This window comes from Silene latifolia, chromosome 4 (assembly GCF_048544455.1).
Source record: "Silene latifolia isolate original U9 population chromosome 4, ASM4854445v1, whole genome shotgun sequence".
NCBI lineage: Eukaryota > Viridiplantae > Streptophyta > Magnoliopsida > Caryophyllales > Caryophyllaceae > Silene > Silene latifolia.
The window spans coordinates 29,961,294-29,967,257 of NC_133529.1; positions in this window are offsets into that span (position 1 = coordinate 29,961,294).

Below are 5,964 nucleotides of genomic sequence, written 5' to 3' on the forward strand. Positions count from 1 at the left end.
GGATTGGCCAGAGTTGATGTTGATCGTCTTGTGACTTCTAAAGGAGTGCGAATGTTGGATTTCATCGATCACTTTATCAACAGGGCTGATCCCACTGTCTCTTATGTTGCGAGGCGAAGGGCATTCGGGTTTTGCCTATTACATGTGTATGTCCTTCAAGGGCATGTTGATGAGGATATGAGAGGCGACCCTCGTCTCTTGAGCTTGATTGAGCAAATGGAGTCGCGGGAGCCCGGCTTTGTACGTGTCAGGAGAGATCCTATTGGGCTTGGATAACAGGAAAGCCAATCGTGACCTACCTTATTTGGGAAGTCCCATTATTTTGCAGGTAAAAAGAACTCTATTTCTCTATTTTTTTTTTCGTTTTTTTTTCGTTTTTGTTTTTTTGTTTTTTTTAGTACCTGCTTTTGGTTGGTCTGGCTTATGGAACGTCTTCGATTGATCGAGCCCCCAGTTAATGTTCCTTCTTATCATGCTCGCTCAATTGCAATGAGGACCAGGCTTTACATGGTGGACTTCACTCGAGTTTGCAATTACTGGGAGGATAAACTGAAGAACGAAGATGGCCCCTTAATCAGATGGATCGTACCATGGTGGCATCTTAAATCTGTCACTGGGGTATCTTTCCTGGATCCTACCCGTTCTGTTCGCATTCCCGGCCTGGAGTTTATGATATGCATCTTTCCGGAGAGGCTGATGAGGCAGGTTGGATTGAAGCAGATGATTCCGAAGCTAGACACTGTCCCGCAGACTGCCGTGGCACTTACTACTGAGAGTCGAAGATAGTGGGCCATCAAATGGGCTCAGAGGAACATTTGGTTCTTGAATTCTTCTGTCAGTGCTCTATGGGTGTCAGACTCCTATCTGCGGTGGAGGAAAGCTGTTATTCCGGAGGAGCGCGAGAGATTGAGGAAGCGTGAATCTGTCGACTACAAGGTTCACGAGGTGGGAAAGGAGAAGCATCTGACTGAAGGAGAGGAAGAAGTCGGGTTTCGAGTTGTTCATCCTTCGAAGAAACCGAAGACTTCTCCTGCCGTCAAGATGGTGGTTGACAAGAATGGCAAAGCGAGACCACGAGAGAGACCATTTGTGATTAGGTCTGAAGTGGCGCAAGAGCGTCCTGCTCGAGGTCGGGACAAGAAGTATGATAAAAATGACAAAGGCAAAGGGAAAATGGAAGAGTAGCCTAAGTCTTTATTATTATTATTATTATTATTGAAATAAGAAGGTGGGGTTTTTTAGAATCCTAGCTTATTTATTTTTATTACGATTTTATTATGTAACGTACTATTATTATTAATGAAATAAAAAGGTTAAATGGTTATGAAACCGTTGTTATTTTCTTTTCATTATTCTTGTCGAATTTCAAATGCATTCGCAAATGTCCTTCAAATTACATTTAAAATGATGAAATGGGTTGTATCCCGTGAAGGATTGCCTACATATTCATTTAAAAAAATGAAATCAAACCCTTGCGCGTAGTTCGAGTAATTCTAAAAGAATAATTGTTCTAAGCAAGAGCTTGTGATGAACTTTAGAAAATAAGCATGAGCTTTACTTACTCCTAAAACGCGATTTAGTTTATTTAATGATATGAGAATGACAAATTGTCAAAGTGCATGACATTAGCTTGATTCAGCTTGGCCAGGGGCCGTTTATTTCGTGCCACAAGAGCGACACGTGAGGTCACACGAGGCGCGTTTTGTTGCTCCTATTCTAGGCGTAGTAACGTTTTAGTTGGTCAAGGTTTGTTGGGTTGGAAAATTCATTCCCGTCTAGGTCTGTGATCCTAACCGCACCCCCTGGAAGTATGGACTTGACTAGGAAAGGCCCGGCGTAATTTTATTTTCCTCGTGGATCGACAGGTAAAAGAGCCCTAATGGATTTGAGGACCAAATCTCCTTCCTTGCTGTTCCTTGGCTTAACCCTTTTGTTGAAGGCTCGTTTGATACGCGCCTGGTATGGTTGCACATTATGTAATGCACGCAACCTTCGTTCATCTAGGAGGATGAGTTCTTCATATCTATCCCTCTTTCACTCGGCTTCTAAGATTTGACTTTCGAGTAAAATACGCAAGGATGGTATTTCTAGCTCGACTGGTTGTACGGCTTGCATGCCGTAGGTCAAATAGAAAGGAGTAGCCCCAGTGGGCGTCCTAACGGATGTATGGTATCCCTATAAAGCGAAGGGTATGTTGCTTGGCCAATCTCTATAGTTGTCAATCATTTTCTTGAGAATCGTGACAACATTTTTGTTTGCTGCTTCTACCGCGCCATTGGTTTGTGGTCTATATGGCGAGGAGTGGTGATGCTTAATTTTGTACTTAGCTAGCAATTGTTCAGTCTCAGTTTGGAAATGTGATCCATTGTCACTGATGAGCTCATGTGGGCAACCATATCGACAGATGATATTGGTTTGTATGAACTTTGCCACGTTCTTGGCCGTAAGACTGGTGTAGGAAGCCGCTTCTACCCATTTGGTAAAATAATCGATTGCTACTAGGATGAAACAGTGACCTCCTGTTCCGGCTGGAGTGATTTTGATGCCAATTCCCCAAGCAGAAAATGGTCAGGGAGATGTCAAGGTGTAAAGCAATGAAGGAGGAACATGTTGCACATTCCCGAAGATTTGACAATTATGGCAATGTCTCACATATTTGATGCAATCAGATTCCATCGTGGTCCAATAATATCCTAAACGTGTGATTTTCTTTGCCAACTTGGGTCCACTCATGTGAGGGCCACATTCTCCATCATGGACTTCTTCCATCACTTTCCGTGCCTGTGAATGATCAAGACAACGTAGGATTACACCAAGAGGCGTTCTTTTGTATAACTCTCCTTACATGAGGACGTATTGGGAAGCTAGCAAACGGATGGCGCGTTGTCCCCTTTTGTCCATTTCTGGTGGATAGGTGCCATGAAGTTTGAAGTTTAGGATTGCTTGGAACCAAGGCTCCTCTGTAATTTCCTCTTCATCGGTGATTTGGTGCACATAAGCTGGTTCTGACTGTCGTTCGATGCATAAAGGCATTTCTACCATGCTATCCGGCATATTAATCAAAGATGCGAGTTTTGCAAGAGCATCCGCAAATTGATTTTCTTCTCGAGGTAGATGTAAGTAGGTTACTTGATTGAAGAATTGAGCGACTTGGTCTATTCTGGCTTGGAAAGTTGCCAGGCTTTCGCTTCGGATTTTCCAAGATCCCTAATTTGATTGATGATCAAAGAGGAATCTCCATGTACTCGAAGATTCTTGATGCCTAAACTTACTGCCGCTTGCAATCCAATGAGACAAGCTTCGTATTCTGCAGCATTATTTGTCACCTCGAAGTCGAGTTTAACAGAGATTGGTGTATGCTCGCCTTCAGGAGAAATGAGCAACACTCTTATTCCAAATCCTCTTAAATTCGACGCCCCATCAAAATAGAGGTCCCAGGAGTCTATATCCGTCTGGAGTATATCCTCGTCCGGAAATGACCAGGCGTCTATCGTTTGTGTATCATTGATGGGATTTTCTGCGAAGAATTCAGCAACGGCGCACCCTTTTATGACTTTCAAAGGCACATACTTGAGATCGAACTCTAAGAGCATCAAGGTCCATCTTGCTAGACGTCCATTGAGAACGGGTTTCTCCAAGAGGTATTTGACAGAATCCATTTTGGAGAATATCTTGACGGAGTAGCTAAGCATGTAATGGCGTAGCTTCTTTGTTGCCCACACAAGAGCGAGGCATGTCTTCTCAAGTGGCGTGTACTTGCACTAGTACTCCAAGAACTTCTTACTAAGGTAGTAGATGGCTCTTTCTTCTTTTCCTACAGTTTGAGCTAGCATGGCGCCCATGGCCGTTTCAGTTACCGTGAGATATAAACCATGAGGTTGATCTCGTTGGGGTGGCATGAGCACTGGTGGTTTGGCTTGTAATACCCGCCCTTTTAGAGACCCTTTGACCAGCGTTGACTAACCTTAGGAGTGGTAACAGTTCTTAGATGTGCGTGCCAAAGCTATCTTGGGTGACGAGTTAGGGGTGGTACTCGATAGAGTAGAGGCTACTCGGTCGAGTAGCGTGGTTACTCGATCGAGCAGGGGGTCACTCGATCGAGTATGTGGGATACTCGATCGAGTATCGGGTTTTCAGCGAGGGTTTTTAATCGTGTTTTGTTAAATCCGCAAATCATTTCCGCCTCATTCCTTCTATCCTTTAGTCGCCTGTTTCCCATCCCTTCACCATAAAACCTCCATGGAAGCCTTTTGAAGGTCCTTGTGCCTTAGGAGAGCATAGCTTGAGTCGGGTAGCGGTCTTTTACCGGGTTTCTCTTTATAGGTATGTCGTCATCATCCTTATCCTTGTCTTTGCAATTAGGGTTTGCTTGATAGTAATAAATGATTGTGTTGTGGTTATAGGCATTGCTTGATTGCTGGATATGTCGTATGTTGGCATGGATTGGTTGCAGTTGCTTAAAGGTAGGTTCGCCTACTCAGTTTCTGTAGATAGTCTAGTGCGTCGATCGTTGTGGTTGTGTTTGTGTGGCAGCGTGTATGCGGTTGTTGATTGATTGTTGTTGACGGTTGTGATTGTTTGTCTTTGGTTCTCGAGATGTGTTCTCGGCTGAGTGGAGTCACTTGCGGGAGTGGCTTCACGCCCTAGTTTCGCCCTCCGTGGAACCCGCCACGGGAAAGGATGTGCACATTAATGGGACAGGGTTATCGCTCGGTATGATGAGCGGGGATTTGGTGGGTACGGCTGCGGTCCCCCACTGGCAGGGCTGGTCCAGTGGACAGTCGGTGACGAAGATTGATCGGTGTGGGTGTGCTTGTGTGTGACTGATTGTGTTGTATTGTATTGTTGGGTGTTGTTGGCATTGTTATGTATTGTCTCAGTACTAACCTTGTGTGGTTATCTTGTTGTTTTATGTGTCTGCCGTGATCCCTTATGGTGAGCAGTCTGTCTTAGCAGGTGTTGATATCGTTGATAGCTGGAGTTCGGGCAGGGATGAGTCTTCACGGGATTTGATAGTTATAGCGAGTAGCCTTTGAGTTGCATCTTTTATATCATTAGTTGGTTTTAATTCACTTATAATATAACATAATAGTTCTTTTATCGACATTTGATTATTACTGTCCTCGGGCAACCGAGATGGTAATGCCCTTATATGCTAAGGAAGGCCTAGTTAAGGCTCCTCTGGATATGGGGGTGTTACAAAGTGGTATCAGGGCGACGATTTTGGAACCTGTAACCAATAAAAATAATGAACGTAGTGAGTCTAATAAAATGAACCTGGTGTATGTATAATGGGAGCCCCAGCTGATGTTAGGTTTTGGGTGAGTAGGCGCCCTCATTTCAAAATCTTGGCCCCATGATACTTAAGCCAGTCACAGGGTATGGGAATGTGGAGTCCGTGTGTATATATGTGATGTATATGTTAGTTGTGTCGGAGTTATTTATGGTTGAGCCTTTGCTAACGTAGAGATGGGCATAGTAGTTGCGATTGGATGGTGTATAATGAGGAATTGACATGATTAGTGGGCTTATACGATGGTTATGAGAAACGTGGCAAGGGTATATTTGATAGTGGTGAAAATGTGAAAGTGTATGCTGTGATATGAAGGTGCTCATGTTAGTGTTTGCTTCAAGTTGTTAATAACGGTAATCATATATGAGTTATAATATGAGACATAGCAGATAATAATGCGTAAATGCCTTGTTTATTAGTTGAAACTTTTCGCTGCGTGACGATCGATTTGTGTAGTAAAACTTTGTTTGTGTTGATTTTGAACGTGATAAGCTTTAAATTGCTATGTAGAGTATACATTATATCTTTATGACATATGAAAGAATGAATTATCGTCAATTATATGTTTCATGTTGATGTGAACACGAGTTTGGTAGTAATGTGGTAAGATAAGTTTAAGCAAGGTAGGATGACGTGATTATGCTTATGAATGACTCGGTAGCAGGTACACC